The sequence below is a fragment of the Aythya marila genome, assembly GCF_965140915.1.
Source record: "Aythya marila genome assembly, chromosome: 2".
Classification (NCBI taxonomy): domain Eukaryota; kingdom Metazoa; phylum Chordata; class Aves; order Anseriformes; family Anatidae; genus Aythya; species Aythya marila.
This window is the reverse complement of record NC_139043.1, coordinates 40,803,327-40,823,273: the sequence shown is the minus strand read 5'-3', so window position 1 is coordinate 40,823,273 and position 19,947 is coordinate 40,803,327. Positions and strand designations below refer to the sequence as shown.

General features: G+C 39.5%; 1 protein-coding gene across 1 annotated transcript in view; it reads right to left on the bottom strand.

Moving 5' to 3' along the window:
* RARB (retinoic acid receptor beta) overlaps window positions 1-13,432 on the bottom strand; it is a 313,765-nt gene extending 300,333 nt beyond the window's left edge. The window contains exon 1 of the mRNA XM_082753762.1: window positions 13,338-13,432. The gene's annotated coding sequence lies outside the window, so the exon portion shown is untranslated. The remainder of the gene's footprint in view (window positions 1-13,337) is intronic.
* Window positions 13,433-19,947: the final 6,515 nt, after the last annotated feature.

Here is a 19,947-nt window from a genome sequence, read left to right as displayed (position 1 = left end):
CCAAAAGCTTTCATAAGTCTGCTTAATAACAGCAGGCAATAAATCACTCAGCCAGCTTTGGATCAGGCTTTCTGGCTGCCCTCCCAGCAAGCTGTCCTGATAGGGGTCTGAAGAGGTTCGGGACAAAGGTACTTGCTCTGTACAGCTTCTGTTTTGTGAAGACCTAATACAACATGTTTCCAATCAGATGCAGATGAGCAAAACAATTCACTTTTCTTCATCACTAACACAGGTTAAAAAAACATCCTCAAGTCCTCTGAAGAGTATGCAGTCTGGTATTGAACAGACCATTTTGTTCTTCATTACTCAAAGGCATTTCGATATGAATTCATTCCTATTCATGGAAGACCTTAAATAAATGTGTATTCAATCCCACTGTCATCAGCCTTGGTCTTTTGGTCATCAAGAACCCCCCAAAGAATATGTACTTTCTGAATGGGCTTCAGTCACTTTGCATGCAGGAGACGCAGAGCACTTGCTGAAAACAGAAGAATACGTGGGGCTATATGAACGATGAGATAATGAAGATGCTGAATCTTCACAGAGATACCACAAGCACAGTTCATGTCCCGAAGCAGAAACAATTGGCAGTGTACTAGTGTAGGTTCTCCTACATGCAGTCAGGGGGACAGGCTTTTGGGCCACCTCCAGGTAAAAACACTTTCTGTATCACGCTCTATGTCTGGTAGAAGTCTCACTCCCGTGCAACCACAGGAAAAAAACAACTGGCAATAAATTGGATGGATTAAATTGATTGAATTTTCAACCATCCTGGCCACAACTCCCCAGATAACAAAACTAGCAATCTAATAGCATGGGTTTTCTTTTTCACATTTAAAAACTAAAACACTCCACCTCCCTCCCCAACAGACACCCCAATTATCTGTTTTCAGCTGAACCCTAATAGTACACATGAACTTCCTACCATAAAGAAACATCCTGCCAGCATACTGCAGGTTCTTTTAACAAAATAAAGAAACAAGTGAAAACAACAACAACAACAAAAAAAAGACTGATTCCACCTGCATAGAATCAAATGCATTAATGCTAAGTAAACAAACCACTACAACACAACAAAATCCACAGTCCTGCAGATCAGGTTAAGAAAGAAAGGCAAAGTGAAAGAGAAATGAGGAATGTGTTTATAACAAATACAACGTGGAGCTTACTCTCATCAGAAGTGAAAGACAGACAAAAAGAAAAGGGAGTACTTCTTACATCTGTTTTTTTGTTTGTTTGTTTATTCCGAAGTAATAAGCAACTTTTAAAACATCTAGTGTGATTGAAAACTTGAGTTTTGTCTTTAACTTACATTTTATAAAATGAACCCTACTTTTACTTCTCTTATCTCTGGACCTGAGCAACAGCACACGACCAGAACAGGTCTGCTGCTCAAGGCGATTTTCACACTTTAGGACACTTGACTTTGGCCCTATCAAAAGGGAACACTGCTTTCAGACATGATGAATTATCTTTATGACATAACAGACAGGGCTTTTGCTTCGCCCTGAGCTCAATCTTTATTTCATGGTCATTTCTATCAAATCAGTGCTGGTGGTGATACATCAAATGCTTAGAATTTCAATTAAATTGTCGCTACAAAGATTTTCAAACTTGTACAAGTTTTCTCCATTTGACTTATTTGCTTGTGTTTTTTTAGTCTCAATGTCTTTCCATAAAGTTTTGCCAACACCCCTGGGTGGTTTCCAGCACTGCTCAGTCTTCTTGGCAGTTCTGTGACTAGGGCAAGTTTGGGGCAAGAAAGGGCCTGTCCAACATTTCCTGCTCTTAAGATTTCATGGATGTTAACAGAGTGAACTCTATGCTTGTAGGCTGATCCTGGGTGCAATCCAGGTTGTTCTGTATTTGTGAATATGGCCCAACAAGAGGCTTTGCTTTTTGCAGTGAGTTGAAAAGGTCAACAGGCAGTTGACAGCTACGGGTTAATAATAAAACTAAATACACGTGTACATACACAGTTTAAATACAGTTTATAGATTATAATTATATATAAACTGTATATTTACATACAAATGCAAAAATACATACATAGAACACATGACACAATAATTAACAGTATTCACTTATTACATTTAATTATATCAACAGCCAAAAGACACTAATAAAATAATCACATTTTAGGTATTTATTCGATCCTATAAAAACTGCATTTTTAAATTATGGTAGCCTCACTCATTCTCTACATGCCTTTATACATTTTTCTTCTCAAAAAAAACATCCCATCTTTCATATATTACAATATTACAATGTATTCAATTTCAGTATCTGGTAACAGAGCACTGGCTTTGTAGGAGTACCTTCCTGATAGCTCATCTCTTGCACATACATACTCTTCTGTAAAGAAATAAAGCCAGATGATGTAAACCAGTTTTCTAAAGCTAGCATTTCAGAAAAAAAACACAATCAACTAAGAAAAGTATGGCTGCAAAATTTTTAACAAAACAATATGGTATCTGATGTGATGCATTAACGGTCCATAATGTTATTGAACAAGACTACAAGAGAGACACTTTACTTGCACTTCCTTGTCAGACAATTACTCTTTGCTACTGTAATACTTCATGTGCATACTTCCAAGGAAGACTCATGAATGCACAGGTTCATTAAGGGAATGAGAGAATCGATTGTAAAATGGAAAAGGCCGAGTGAGGTCATATTTCAAAGAGATGAATATGGTACACTCCATTATGTTGTAATCAGCCTCCCTCTTTCATCCTAAGAACTGTAATAGTCTATCCTAATTTTCAAAAAAAAAAAAAAAAAAAATTCACTGCCTGCATCCTACCTTCATCCCAAATACAGTGAGGAATTCAAATGTGCTGCAGGCAGTTTCCATTTACCATGGTCTTTGGAGCAGACGGTATTGATGTTGCTGACCATTTTTCTCCTTAATAAGAAAAACATTCAAATGCTACTAATATTGCTGCCTTGGCAAACCACATTTAATAGATGGGACTTGCCCTGTACATGACACACAGAACATCAATCAAGGCTGAATTTTATTTCAATTTATTATGGTTGCTGTCTAAATGAAAAAATGCTTATATCGTTAAAATGTCTTACAATATAAATGTGCAAATGATGCAATCACCCGTTTTGTGAGAAATTTCTGATTTTGATTAAAAATATCTACAGTTGAACTTCTAAATATTTAACAAATGTAAAAACAAAAAACACAAGCACATTAAGAAACCACAGTAATTGGTATCCGATGCAATATCATGGTTTTGTGCTTGATAGCTTTTATCTTTAGGAGATGAGTTTATTAGGCATTCTTCTTTTAAAATAATAAAAGCTGCCTTTTTGTTAAAGTCATCTAGAAAAAATTACTTTAATCTTGACTTCATTCAGTACTCACATTTTGCTGTTGTTTTTGGCTTTCTTTTGGTTTTGTTTTAAAGCTATCATTTATTACAGGTCTTTGCTTGCTGCATCCAGCTTTCTCAACTGTGCACCAACTGGCCTACAAAAGCCCTCTAAACTTAAGGAACTCTGGACACCACACCATTACCAAAGTGTGGAAAACAACACCTTATAAGAAAATAGACAATATTCAGTTTTGTAACTGAGTAGGGTGGCCAAACCTGCCCCAGCACTGGGGGCAGAATTTAAGACTTTTAGCCGTGGCACAGTTCTGCTGGTGAACACAGCAAGTGATTTCACCAGCTCTTCAGTGCCATGACTGCTCTCCTTACTGCTCCATCCAGAATTGCACAAAACTACACATGGAAGGTAACAAACAGTCTTGCTGTAGGAGAGCACTACAGACTGCCATAAAAGCCAGCTAAACCCAAAGGTATTTAAACCTCATTAAACTGTCATATACTGTCTCTATGTATTTCCTTCCACGTTACTGCTTATTATCATACAACTATTATATAAATACAAACCTCCTCCATGATAAACAGATGGCTCTTTCTGCTGTATTCATTTGGAAATGCTCAAGTGTCTAGAGCCTAGATGGAGTTATAAAGAGGCCAAACGTTATGAAATGTCATAAGCATATAGCAGGCCAGAAAAAATAATAGTTTTACTAGCAAAATAGAGTTTAGCATGGGTATGCAGGCAACTTTCTAATATTTTCTTACTTAGGCAAAAGTATCCGGAATGGAGTTTGGACACTACAAACAAAAGACTGAACTGCAAAAATGGTCTCTCAAACCATACAAGAAACCATGACAAGATGGTACTTGAATAGAAGGACATTGTGGTCACACGGGGCATCATGTAGTTCTGCAGTTTGTAAGGTAACCCCCACTCATGCTGAAGCCCAAAAATCTTTGATAAGAGTGAACAAGGCACACCAAATTTTTGCCTTGCATTGCATTTTATCACAGCCAAGAACTGAAGAGCACTTTGAGCTTGGCCTTTTAAAAAACAACAGATAAATAACTGGAAATGAAGGAAGTGTGGGAAAGCTACATGACAGATAAATGGGACTTTTATAACATTGTGTATCGTAGAGGTTGCCAGAATGTGTTGAAAGAAGAAGAGCCAGTTAAATCACATCCTGCTGCAGCTGCCCAACTTTATAGCTAAGATGTTCATATTAATTTTGTTAAACAATTAAAGAAGGAAATCCAAAATATTATTACAAGTACATTGGCTTGACACTGTCTCTTTCGCAGATTTAATAACAGATACAGTGCTCTCTACTTCAAAGTGTGACAAATGTATACAAATTGTGGGAATTCACAACCTCAGGGCCATAAAGTCATTGTCATATGGAAACTCTACAAATTCAATGCTACGCTGTATCTTTCTGACAGATATTTTAGAAGAGAAAGGATGGATATTCCAGTAGTTATGGAGCTGGCTTGACATTTAGGGGATCTCGATTTAGTTTCCTTGTCTGACAGATAGTCCTTTCTAATCCAGACAAAGTAAATTATTTTTCTTACCTTAGTTTCCCCATCTTTAAAATAGAGACCATTAAAGTATCTGAATTGAGTAAGTATTAGGCACATATATATATATTTCTGGTTTTCTGCTATATTTTTCTCAGATGGGAAGATAGCTAAAAGCTCCATCTTCCAAAGGCTTTTATGCTTTTAGATATCAACCAAATACACTATTTGTAAGTAACATGCTGTGCATGTTGCAGGTCTTAATGTCACTGGATAGACTTCCATTTCAAAACTAGTGCTCTGTGATAGAAGAGATATAGAAGAATGAGCACTGGTGAAGTTAATAAACAAAACGCATTCATGGCCCATTACTTCAAATAACTTTACTATATAAGTAGTTCCCTCATAAAATAATGGCCTCAATTAACACTAAATTCTCACACAATGCATTCATAATGTATTGCAAAGATTAAAAGTTCTGCATGAATATCACCAGTCTAGAAGTGCCACAACTTACAGAAGAAGTACTGACATAATTTCCACTTGATTAAAAGTAGTTCCCAGTCTTTATTTTTCCCCTGTTAGGCCACCTTGTCCTGTAATAATTACAGGAAAAGATACTCCCCTATGTATTAGAGCTCCCAGGTGATTCTCAGCTTTACTCTGGAAATTGATAAGCACTCTAGCACAGCACTACTGGAGAGGAGAAGGTTAAGAAGTCCCACCACTCTGTGGTCCTGCAATTTTGTTCATGAAGAAAATGATAAGAATTTCCTGGGTAAGTGCATACTTCAATCCTTTTTACAAGGTAGAATGCAGCAAATTTTCTGAGACCCACGTCAGCTAAAAAGAAAAAGTGCCAGGACTGCCACTGCTGGGAACATACAATTGAGGGCAAGACCGAGGCAAGACTGGAAGAGTCTTTCTGACATTATCTGGACATTTTAATAGCAGCATGCGATATTAGGGCAGCTGCAATGCTTGTAACTTGATAGATCTAAATGCCATGTGAAAGACCTCCCCTCACTCAGCAGTCTTTGGGTTTTCCAAGCTAAACCGACTGCCTAATGAATTCTCTTTTAGCACAGAAAATTAAGAAGTTAACTGGGAAAGAGAGTATCTTTGTAATACGCGGTTGCTTTTATCCTGCAACACAATGCCTGAGCATTGATGAGATGATAACTCAGTCAATTAATCAAACACCAACAAAACACATTCTAACAATGACTGCTGCTTTCATGGTGTCATTTTAAGAACTGACTCCAGTACACACAGATATTTTTTTGTCCCATGGGTTTGACCTGAATCCTAATGAAACTAACTACTACAAGGAACCAAGGCAGTACAAGCTACCAGCATTCAGGACATGCTGCAAAACACACTCAAAAAGCCATCAGATGCTTCTCTGTAAACCTGAAAGGAGGATGGAGAGCTCCTGGAAATTTAAAACAAACCTCACTCTGTCAACCTACCTTATCTGAGAAGTGCTTTGATGCTCAAGTGCTAGATTGAAAAAAATATTAAGAGTCAGACAGAGCTAAATTCAAAATCCAGCCAATGCCTGTTATCTTAAAACGTGTTTAGGGCTATGCTAGGACTTCTGACCATCAGTTAGTCTAAGGTATGAAAATGAAAAAAAAAATACAACACAAAAAAACTGATTAAAGGAAGATGAAATATATTAAAAAAACTGCTTTCCTTCTATTATTTCCCTTTCAAGTATTGTCTTATTTTAAATTTGTTGTTAATATAGCATGTTAGTAGTTGTCCCTAACAAGCTCTGTATACATCCAAGAAAACTGCACACACTGACAAAGATGCTTCTAGTTTTGCACGACACATGGCTTTTTTATATGATATGTTCTCTCTTGAAAACTACTCCCTCACAAAATGAAAATTCAGCAGAATCTCTAATAGCTTTCATATTTCAGCCTAATAGGTAGCACGGCATTGCACTGCCACCCACCTTTGCTACAATATTGCACAGCACATTTAACAGACATTTGCTTCCTTCACACAGTCCTTATGCGCAGCTTCTGCAGGACCTCAATATTAACATTTAACAGAGTCTATGAGCATAAAGCACATTTATGAACACCTGCTAGAACATTTTATTTGCCTTAAGAGTTTTATTATAACTGCTAAATTTTCTTGCTATGCTTTATGGGCCAAATCCTGGTCCAGTTTTAGCCTCAACTCCCATTGACTTCAACAGGAAGTTGATTGGGTTGTATGTGGTTTTCCATACAAATTCAGTACAGCTTTAACAAAACTGGATCAGTGCTAAGCACAGAAAAAAGCCAATACCCAGCAGCACCAAACAAAACCACTGAACTCAGTCTTCTGGTAGAGCTGAAAAATAAACCCCATACCCACAAATATGTAACATTCACATTGCCTTGCAAAAACTCACTGATGCTGAGGCTGAAAGTCACACAGGCACCCTATGCACAAACACCTACAGCCTCCCATGCCTTGGTGGGACGTTCTGCCATCAAGTTACTCTCTCACAGATCTTGCAGAGGAAGTCATGCCAGGCGTCTGACTTATGAAGATGTTCTCTACAACAGTTTCTCTTTGACAAGAGTTTTACCATAATTACTGGAGATGTCAGAAATACCCCTGTGAACCCACACATGGCTACAGACAAGCAAGCAACACAACTCCTCACTGCTTAGAAAGAGATGATAACAGAGAATTCCACAAAGTCTGCTTGGAACCCTTCTAAAAAAAAAAAAAGAAGAAAAGATAGAACCTCATTTGATAATACATAAACATTGCTTTGACCATCACAGATAGACCTAAAGCAATAATGACAGCCAGGAAGTAAACAGCAGACAATACAGCAAAGCCACTTCTGTTTCACATGAGCTTGACAGTAAGTGCTTGATTCAATGCATACTATTAAGCCAAAAAAAAAATCAAAACAATTATAAAATGAAATTATAGGCACAATGATGAATGGCGACAGATGAAATGTTAACAGATCTAGCAGCATACACAAAAATCATTGATTTTCTCTGATTACTACTTAGGTGATCAGAGTGTATTAGGTACTAGTTGCCTGCTTGCTCTAGATTTTATTAATGCTCCAATATCAGGCACCCAATTTGGAAATCAATGCTTACTTCATCATTTTTCTCTGAAGGATTCTATTATTCACAATTGATTTAACAGAAATGAAAGGCTTACCATTAACAAGAGCCAGCTGCTGACACTTCTTAGATGAATTATTGAACTTCCAAAAGTGAATTAACTTAACCATCACCAAGACTTATTGTCTGATGTTTCTCATACCAAAGTCAGTGTATTTATAATTACAGAACCAAGTAGTAGAAAGTAGCTTCTCTGCCACCTCCATAAACACCCACCATCTACACCAAGTAAAAATTAAGGAGATTTGCAATGATACAAATAGGATTTATGCTCCAAATACAGACAGTGGGAGCTTAGTGTCTAGATGTCTTTTTATGCCCTTAATCTACATCATCCTTCTAAAACTGTAAGGGTAGGGTCATTTTAGGCTTCAGAACGAGGAAATACAGTTCATGGAAAATTATATCTTCTGCTTACTGTCACATTTCCTAGAGCAGACCATGCCCTCCCAAAAACCTACAGAAGGAGGCTATTAACTCCTTTTAAGTACAACATGATGATCCATCTTATGAATTGAGACAAAAAGAGCAAACAGGCAATTGCAAGTAGAGGTAGTACTACAACTCCATCCCCAAAAACAGTGTAAATGTAAAAAGCAGGAGGCCTATCCATAAAACTTACCATCCAAGCTAACAGGCTTTCTGCCCAGCACATAAATTCACTATTCCCTTTTTCCAGTTGAGAAGAACTAAGCGTTGCCCAAGGTGAATTCAGTTCCTCGTGTAAAAGCTTTTGTTCTGCAGATTACAATGCTGGCTACAGCAGAGCGTAAGAGCACCCAGTTGTACTTACCTACAAACAACTTACTGTCAAACGCATGAGGAACTGTGCTAAGCAAAATGCTACCCTTAAGCCATGGGTTAGCAAGACCACAGCTGCCTGGTGGCATATCAAGCTATCAAAACTAGGAAGTATTTCAGGGCTCACTAGACTTCTTGCTACTCTACGGCTGAATATGCTTCTAAAATGCTATAATGGCAGCTGCTGTCTCCTGCTTATGTACAATGAATGAATCTTAAAAACTTGGCTTTATTATAGTTATCCCTGCCACTGCTCTGAGGAGTTCAGCTTGAGGCCAAGTTGAGACTCTAGGTGAGATCTACTCAGGAAGTCTTCTGGATTAATAATGCAAATCCCTGCCTTCCACTTATGGTGCAATGATGAGACAGCATACCTGTTCTATCCTTGTCACAAACTGCAGGTCAGCTACTGCCTGAAGTCACTAGGGCCTCTTCTCAAAGTCCTCACTGGATCTGACTGCTTGTACGCTGCTGGTGGCAAAACATCAGGACCTTTTTTTAAGAGGGTTAGCATCTGAAGAAGATATTCTTAAAGAAAACTCATCTTTTCTTGAGTACTGTATTCCCCATTCCCACACCCCTCATCTATTTTATCTCCTAGGTTACCATAACTAACTTCTTAAAATTCTCCTTGCTTACATTGGACAAAAAGTTTAATAATCAGTGAAAAAGGGAAGGGAAGAACCCTGACAGACAGATCCTCCATGCTCATAAGTCTTGCTCTCTTAGGAGAACAGGCCAAAGCTTTTAAATAAAATTATGATTATGTTAAGAATATTTCGACGCCCAAATTTTTCTGTCTACCTATTCTCCATAGAATAAAACTTTTTAAATGCTGGCTGCCTGGCTCTAACCGACGTCTCATTAAATCTGATACCTGCATAAAACACATCTCAGCAAGTAGCTTATAATAACTCATTTTAAAGGACATGGACATTGGCAGATTTTTTTTTTCCTTTCTTAAACTCATTTTTTCCAGCATTTCCCACATTTCGAACCTCATAATGCTATAAGGAAGGAACAGATTGCACAAGTGGTCCTACTGGTTCCTTCCAATGGGAATAACATTGTCAGAATCTGGCAGTCTGCAAAGTTTCCATTTCTACATAGGTTTCATTTATTTTTCAGTTTAAAAATAAAACCATATTACTTTGGCATGTAACTAGAGCTGCTCCTACAATGCAGAAGAAATAACACTGCTGGCAAGCCCCAAAGCTGTTCCAAGACAAAACTGCATTGGCAGAACTCTTAGAAAACTTCTACTTGACTAGAGGCAGAATTCTGCACTAGCACAAATGGGAAAAACTTCACAGCAATCAATCACGTTACACACACTCACTTATTGCACATCTGAATCTCCATTAAGTTTACATAATGCAAATATATTTAGCCGAAGTGGAACCTGAGTTCTGTTGAACCAATTCTATTTATCTCCTACATAAATATTACCTTAACATTGACTATAATCAGTCTCCTACGAACAAACACTGTATTTCCTCAGAAATGAATACCAACATGCTATTTGCTACACACCACAACCATATCACTTGCTGTTTCTTTTTAATAGTTATCCCATTCAGGTGCCCAATGGTTAGGATAAGGTGAAATTACAATCACAAAATCTATCCTCCTGAATCAATTACAGGCAATGAAGAAAAAAAAGAATAAAAAGATAAATCTCGTATTTTGCAGCTTCTGAAGGTTTGACTTTGCAACCTACTTTTTAAAATACTTTTTTTTTTTTTTTGCATGTCATACCCCAAGTTCCCTTAGAGCATGAATCACCTAACAGTGTGCAATAGTGTTCTTTCAACACAGGAATCAAACCTTGCTGCAATCCTACTTCACTACCACACAGACAACCATGAAAGTATTCAGCCACCTGACCACTGGTGCTTGTGCCCTTGAATATCCAAGACATAGTGTGCTGATGTGTACGACACAGATCTTACAAAGAGAATTGTACCCTTCTGGAACATCTGTTGAAAGCAGCTGAACTGAGTGAGCCCTTTTTGCCAGAGAGAGAGAAAGCTATGTAACAGCTTAGGCTATATGGTATTCGGCTGCTGAGCTAAGCTCATGGATTTAAGGAAGGGGTCACAAGTAAGACCCTCTTTCTTATCTCATTCCCCTACTCCTGCCTGGAAAATGTAATTGTTCTTACTTACTGTGACAGCAGAGTGGGCAACAGGAACATTAAATTAGCCCCTGAAGGCAGGCTTCAACAGAGATGAAGAAGCATGGTACCCACAAAACTAGCATTTTCCAAAAGGCACTGTTCCTCCCCTTTTTTAACGGCTGTGTGATCCCAACTTTGGGAAAGCTAGTGATTTTGGCAAGGTGATAATTTCTTTTTCTAGGGAATTTCAATTAGAGTAGAGAAACTGATTTTCAAAATTCTGCAGATCTTATCAGATCTCAACAAAATTTCATTGGTTTAGTGAAGAGAAAGGCAATTAAATTATCTGAAAAGTACCATCTTGCCAAATATTGAGATTTGCTGCAAACAAAGCAGGTGTAAGATTGTCTCAAAAAAAAAAAAAAAAAAGCAATATGGAACTTAAATACATAAGTATTTATAAAGTATTAATATTTCTAAATCCAAGCTCTAAGCATAAGTTACTTACCCTAGGGTTGACTTGACCTTAAATGCAGTTGTTGGGGTAATAAACTGAAAAGCTTCAGTGTTGGTCAGTTTTTGTTGTTGTTGGGTAGACTTTGTTTGTTTTGTTTTGTTTTTTTAACACCCATTATACCGTTGCTAAAGATAAACATGCAAAGGAATGTAGACTGCATTTATTCACCTTTGGATTCTTAAGAACTTGTATCCAACGTACCACAACTCACAAACTGCTTCCAATAATTCAGCTAAACACATTTGCAACACCTGATTGTAAAGTCAGGCTGCCCACATATAATCAGGTATCTCTCAAATAAAATGTAACATTTATTTCAGATGTTTATTGACATAAAGCAATCCAACAAATACAAAGACATATATGAGGTGATGATTATGTTCAGAACCCTACTTTTTACTTAATACTTTGACCATATATGCAGAGTAAGAGCTTCAAATAAAATGAATATGCAGCCACTGCAGGAGTGAAAGTCCACCCACTGCTCCCACTGAAAATATATTGCACTCCCCCCCAGTGCAGTATGCCTAAGAATTGGTGTCACAAAAATCACAGCAATAAGAGTACAGTAAGACACGATAATCATCTTTTTATTGCCACTGTGGAAATAACATGCTAGAGGTGTTTCAGGACTTTGATTTTTGAAAACAAGCAGTCTCTTTCCATATGTTACCAGCTCTAACAGAGGAACATTTTTATTTAGGCTAAATCATGCCTTATGGGACACACTGATGGGGAAGAAAGGAGGACATGCAACTGGCACGCGAGACATACTGCCAATGCAAAGCTGCCAAAAGCACACAGCAGGGAGCATGTTTTGGCTATCACGAGCAGAATAAGCATGCACTCCTTAACCACTGCCAGCTGGCGTTTGTTTCCAAATAGAGAATACTCACTAGGCAGCTCGGAGACTGGACATACTCCTACCCTTAAACTATGCTCCCATAAAAATGCACTGCTGAGATACCTCATTAACCAGGACTGTCTCCTAGCTTACCGCCAAATAAGAAAGACTGAATGACACAGAAAAAAAAAATCATGCATTTCCCCCATGCACAAAAAGGTACTTAAAGTATATCATAATGTACTCTAGTGCTGATGGCAAGAGGAAAATTTTAAAAGGGTTGGAAGAAGCTTCTGCCCACATCTCGAGAAGCAGAAACATTGTCACTACTCCAGTACACATGGATAAAAGTGAAATCCGGAGACACAGAGTACCAAGAAAACACAGCAACGAACAGCAAGAGTGGCTGGCACTGTGATTATAAAATATACTATCACGTTTAACACAACTGCTAGCAATCCTCATAACAGAGATGCTCCCTGCTTTATGTGTTGGGGCAGGTTGTGGGTAGGAGATTAATGTTTCCCTCCATCTGCTAATGACTATATAGGTCCCCCGGGCTTTGCACCAAGGGTACTTTGCCCTTAGGATGAAACAGGAAATGGGAATTTGTGTTCATTTCTACATGGTCCTACTATTTCCAGCAATGCTCCCAATTGCTAAGTGTGTATTATTTCAACTTTATCTACCAAAACCATATTTTATCACTGTAGTTCAACTGTGATTCCAATTAGATTTTTCAAAGAGAACAGTTAAAAGGAGAACAAACCAACAGGGGGGCACTTTTCACTTTTCAAGTGCTTACCTGATACAGTCTGCATGGATATTTTCCCTGTAAGTGCTCTATTCATTAACTTTTTACTACATTTTCAAAGTGACACCCCTCCTTTAGATTTCCCGTTCTCTATCACTGATAGCCTGCTGTCACGGACCACGCAACTCTGAAGGAAGAAATGTACCAGCAAGTGCCACGCAAAGGAAAGGGAACTAACTAAAATCTTCATTTCTTTCAGTGCATGGATTTTTAACTTACCCGCTTAACTCTACCTTTGCTCCTCAGGACTGGAAGCAAGTCATAGGGAGCTTGACACCAGAGTAGTTTTCAAGGACGTAAGCCAGCTTGACATCCTGAAAGAAAATGGGAAAGAGCAATCAAAAAGTATAGTTTTGAAAACAAAACAAAAAAAAAAGGCAGACGCTCATCAATAACAATGACTGATACTCAAGGCAAAATTAAGGAAGATCTAATGCTATCGCCAACGTGGACAAAACAGAAATCAAAAACCAATGTTGCTTCATTGAAGTCTTTGGAAACAAAACCCAGGTTACTCTTCCTGATGAATACCCCTACCAGTTCCAACGCAGACCTTGTCCTCAATTCCCACTCAAGGGAGAAGGCGGCATTCATGACAAAATTCCCTGTAAACCTCCAAGGGAACTTCAAAAGCACACTAACACTGAGCACATACAATACGCAATTAGCTTCCCCCCAGTATACTCAACTAAACTTCAGAGAAATAATGAAAAAAATAGCTGAAATAGCTTGCAGCTGAACCATCCGCACAACAAAACCCTTTCCCTTTTTTAACAATGGAAATGTAATTTCAATAATGTGGCCTCTACCCATACTTCAGATCCAGGAAGGCACCACTCCTGTTGACCTGCTCCTGCCCAACAAGAAAAGCAGGACAAGAGAAAGTCAAGAGGGGGAAGGAAAAAAAAATCTTCAGCAAAGAATGGTAAAGCCTAGGCAAAAATGCAGAAAGTATAGCCACAAAAGACAATTCAATACTTCTCTTACACAGCAGCAGCACTGCAAAACAATGAGGGTTGAACTAACAAAGTGCTCTCCCTGTCTAGCCCCTAAGTCTCATAACATTACTTTGAAAATACTTCTCTCCTGGCTTCCTCAATCAGGAAATATTCTAAATCAAAGGTATATATTCTACAATATTGACCAGTTACCTGGCTCATAAAATCCAAACCTAAAGAACAGACCAATTTTTTATTAAAAATAACGGCTCTATCAGCAAGGCAATTTCCATACCACAACCTTATTAGAAACAACAGTGATGCTCCCATATTTCTAATCTAGGTTCAGTGATTTTCAGCCTTTTTCTTAGGCTTCCATCAACAATTCTTGTATTTTAGCCTTTATTTAAAAAAGAGAGGAAAATGCTTTTCCCTTTTAAACATGTACAATGCTGGAAAATACATCCCGAGTACAATCCAAATACACAGAGCAACTAAAGGGGAATTAAAACTGCTTATTATTTCCCAATTATTAAGTCACTCTCTTGCAGCTGAAAAGCTTGAACTTCCATGCTAGAAAGTATGTATCGTTAAGGATTTTGAAGAGAAAAGCAGGTCTCTAGATAATGGCCAGAACAGAAAGCTACTGCTCCCTTCCTTCTTGGGAGTACAAGATTGCATTTCTCCTCCCCAAATTCCACTCTCTGATTCCACACTCTGGCCTCCTGAGCAAGAGCCTGCCCTCCTCTCCGTGCCATTCCCACCCACAGGTAGGCAAGCCCATGGAGGGAGAAGCTTCTGAAGCCTGTGTGTCCTGCAGAGTGCTGATGGTGATATGACAGCTCTTACACAAGCCCCCGGTACCTCTGCAGAAAGGCCACGCTCAATCTGGCCCCCAGCAGCCAGACGGATGGCATCTACTTATGCTGCTGCAGATTACTCACTCCGTCTCCAGCAGCCTTTCTGAAAAGCCAAACCAGAGCCTTAATTTCTAAGCAAGCCGGAGTTAAATATGCTAGCTGTGAATTAAAAAAAACAGAAAAAAAAAATAAAAAATTTAATATCATTAACGAAAAACAAACTAACAAAAAAAAAAAAAAAAAACAAAGAGAAGAAGTTGGTTTGGGAGGACTGCAGTTGTTTTGGACCTCCTGCCACCTGTTAGCATGTCTGCGCAGAGACTCAGGGTAACAAATTAACTTGCTCTCCACTCCTGAAATTTCTCTTTTGAACACATAAGCACCAATACACACAGTTCACGTTATTTTACGTCAGTTGACTGAGATACTGCTTGAAAAACTAATATTGATTATTTGGTCATCAGTAATTCAAGGGAAGAAGGCAGTCTTAAGGCCAAACCTTTGTGCATTTCCAGTGAGGTCAGTGTGACCTCTGGGGAAACGACACTTCCAGGAAAACAGCGAATCTTACATTTGAGCAGAGATATTACCTAATGCAAGCGGTCAATTGCAATGCCACAATTAACACGGGTGAGCCACTCCGCCAGAAGGGTGAGAGTACTCCCATCACGTCAGGCCTCAATCAGATCTTCTCATCAGTCGCACAAAAAAGCACTTCCTTATTACGCCAGACCACAACACTCCAAATTTAGCACGTGTGTTTCACACCTCCCTGGACTTGTGAAGAGCTCACCTACACAAGCCACAACCAAGGCCAGCAGAGACCGGTGCCCAAAGCGCTTTACATTTATTTGCCCCAACCCTGACGGCAGCACGGCTGTGACTACTCGCTGTGCAGAGGCGCTCACCTGCCCCTCAGGAACACAGCTGAACCTATTCCCTCTGCACATGGTCTTCACAAAACTGTTGTTCACAACTTTGTCTAGCCAAGTTCTTGTATCTCCAAGGAAAGATCCTGCAGCCTCTCCACAGCCCTGGTCCAGAGCTTAACTGTTCTCATCGTTATTTTTCCCCTTGTGCCCAGACAGAGCTTCTGCCCTTTCAATCTGGCTGGCTGCATCTCTGCACACCTCAGAGAAGGGCTTCTCTCTCTTCTCCATAATAGCCATTAGCACATGGAAGGCTGCGATCCGCCTTCCCCTTCTGTTCCCCAGGCTGGGTGACCTCCATCCTCAGCTTCTCCTGTGCCACTTGCTCCTGCCCCAACCACCTGGGCAGCCCTCTGGGCTCTCCCCAGTTTGTCCCCACCTCTCTCATACTTGTTCATGCAGCAATATTCCAGGAAAAGCCCCAAGGAATGGTCGCTCCCTTCAGCTGGGTGACCACGCTCCTGCTGGTGTAGCTCGCCACGCCACTGGGCTCCGTCGCAAGAGCACACTGATGACTCCCGCTCAACACCACGTTTTATTGCAATACTCTTATTCTGTGCTTCCTTTCCCCTAAAATAAGGGGTTGCAAAATAAAGAAGTGATGTGGAAAACACCAAACAGCCCTCAGGCACCACTGTAACATGAAAACATAAACAAGAAGCTAATGTTGTAGCTGATATTCTTTGTGAAAAATTACAAAGAAAACAAGTGGGGCATGATCTTATAGCCACTGACGTCAACCAAGACTTTGCACGAGAAAGAATGGCAAGACCCCATGTTAAGAGGTAATAAACCTGCAAATTATTACAGTAAACACGAAAAGTAATCCATTTCTTTCTCCAACAAGTTTTTAAAAGGGAAATATTCTAGCTGAAATATTAACATCACTGACAGCGGCTGCTCCAAGACTCTTTATTTATGAAAATGCAACAAATTTTTTTTGCATTCTTCACCTTGATCAGGCAGCATTGCTCTACAGGTCACACAGAGCAGCACCAGCTACCTTACTGCCTCATCTCAAAGCACCTTCCTCTGAGATCCACCTCTGAGGAGCAACACAAGGCATTCAACAGGAGGAAGCACTGCTTCAGGAGCGGCATTGCAGATCACCTAAGCACAAATCGCTCTGGAATAGCTTTTTTTTTTTTTTTTTTTTTTTTTTTTTACAGCGACTGAACAAAGAAATATCTGCACTTAAAGAAAATTGAATGTGGTTTAGAATGTATACAACTTCCTGCAGTTGACCCCAGAAAAAATAAAAGACATATGATCTGTAACTTCCTTTGACTTTTCTTTGAACTCTAGATGGAAAGCTTTAAAAAGCAGCATTTTCCTATTAGTTACTTCCAAGATTTTCATTAAATTAAATTTCTCGATAGTATGTAATGCTAAAATACTTATGTGTACCAATACCGTGGGCTAAGCCACCCCCCCCCAACTCAAAGAATTTTTTTAATCATTGCGGTGAGGTGGGATGTACTGGGTTACTTTGATGAAACGAGCAGTGCACACCACCTACTCGACAGCAGTGATTCCAAAGCATGTGCAGAGAGGCTAGACATAGGTCAAAGTGGATTCAAGAGCGAGGAGATGTGAGAAAAGGAAGATGATGTTACCTGTCCTGGGCTACCGAGAGCTATTTTTCATGCCTGGCATCGCAAAGCACGCCCTCACAGGGGGTGAATCAGGTTTCATTCAGAGACCCAAGGAAGGCAGCTTTCTGTACAGCTCCAGAGGATGCTCCCCATATGCAAGAATGGGTTTAATAAAGATTCAATTTATCATTTATTTAAAGCTTGTCTTCTATTACTTTGGTACATACTGCTGCCGCAGGGAGCAGCTTTTTCATATCTACCCAGATAAGAGCTAAAACCTCCAGAATCACGACCGCCAAGCATTCAAGCCCCAGACCTCCAGATTACATTGTGCAAGTTCAAAACCTGCCTCCTCAGCAGCTGCACAAGTTCCATCCAATAGCACGAAAAATATTTTAAAGCAGCGAAATATACATACGAAAATATTTATACACACACACATAAGCACCTATATTCACTTGTGTATATTGCACAGGAATTCTGCACGCTGCAGGCACAGCCAAAGTAAATATAAGCTTTCAGCAACTTAAAACAGTAACAGGCATCGGTACCTGTAATGTTTGGCATCCCAAAGGGCCATGGCAAACCCACCAGAGCTGGCAGATGACGGTAGCATGGCACCTCTCCTACCAGCCTGCTGGAAGCGCACGTGCTCCCAGCCCCGTGCTGCAGCTTATCAGCTCACCACGCCAGGCTCCTAACCCAGAGACAAGTTGCAGCTCTGCGCTGGAAGCCAGAGAGAAGCCAGAGCCTTCGGCGAGAGGGGCACCAGAAGCCCTGCCCCAAAGTGCACCTCAGCAAACATTTCACATGCCACCTGGGAAGGTGCTGTCATCACTTGTGCAGTGAGAAGGACAAAACCCACTCTGTGTGCAAAGCTTTTGAACACCTCCAGGACTGGCACTTTTACTTCTCTGGGTTCCTTTTTTTTTCTTCCCCTCCCCTTCCATCCTACCCTCTCCATTCAGCTTACAGAGACCACCTTCAGAGTACCATGCTAATTAGCAACAGCTTGCACTCTATATTAAAAACAAAAAGTGAAAAGGGAGACCAAGCGAGCTCATATGCTCGCATGCATTTCATCAGTAACTTCATTAATACTGGCATATTTTTAATTGTATCTGATTTATTTTAATTCTGATCTGAGAAGGTCAGTAGACTTGCCGTAACAGCTAAAAAATAAAGTCATAAATTAGAGATGTGACACGGTAGGACCTAGTGCCCTATGCATTTGCTATGAAGCTCTACAAAAATCTGTACAGCTAATCAACAATGACAACAGAGAGCCCACTATTTCGGGATACAAGAAAGATGTGAACATTAGAGGAAAATTTAGGCTGGTGCAGAAGATAAATCCAAATTCTCTAAAGTATTACTTTAACATATTAAATAAATATTTCATAAAAATTAAGTTCTTTTTGCCTTCACTGCCTTTACTACAAAAGCAACTCCTCAAAAAACTACTCCTTATAGGTGAACGTCTGTTCTACAAATTCTTTACACTTTCCTGTGTTTCATGTTCCTTTCACTTTTTCCCCCATGGGCCTCATTCTGGTTTTCTATGTCTGTAATGCCTTCATGTGCAGCCCTTTCCCACATATCTACCTTGAATAAGAAGGCAACTGAAGATTACAGAGAACAAAAAGTTACGAGTTAAACTCCTCAAGATTTCCCATAATGTAGCAAATGGCATACTGCACACTGCTTTGAAGGAGGGAAATGTGATTTAACTGACATTTCACCAGTATCTTGGGACACCAAGACTAGCTCCTATAGTAATGAATATTTAATTAGAACACAACCTACAAAGGAGGAAAACTTGACACAGTTTTTTTTTCCCAAGTTTTGCCCAGGCTTCACCACTAGTTTGTGCTTGAGATATGCATTGTAATAAATTCTGTTATTATAATTAATACCCCTATATATTGGGGTATTTCAATAACCACCATCTCGTAAGATGCAAGCAAGGAGAGTACGATTGATATTGAAAGACAACAGAATTAATGAGGATAATTTACAGAATTCAACACTACATCAACAGGTTATTAAGCAGACACAAACACACGAACGTTTCATGCAAATAACTGTGAGCTGAGGAGGGTTAGAAGAAATCTCCACGACGACAAAAGTACCTTGTAACTGCTCTCAGGAGTTGGGTGAACCAGCGCTGGCCTGACTCTGTAGCGCATCCCACTGAGAAGCAGAAGCTTTTTAAACACTGTTGGTACTGTGCTTTAGGGGAATCATGTCCTGGGGTGCAAAGTAGTGGAAAATCGTCTCTTTGTCTGTGGTATCACACACGAGAACTACAAGTTTTAGCACAAATCTGATTGAATCGACTTGCAACTCTGGTTTTACACGTGTGAATCCATCAAAGACAGTGGGGAACTCTCCCACCATATCCATATAGATTGAAGCGTGAAAATGGATGATCCCCTTCAGGCACACCTCGCTCAAACTCCTACTGTACACACCTACCTGGGAACTTGCTAGAGTTTTCCATTTCA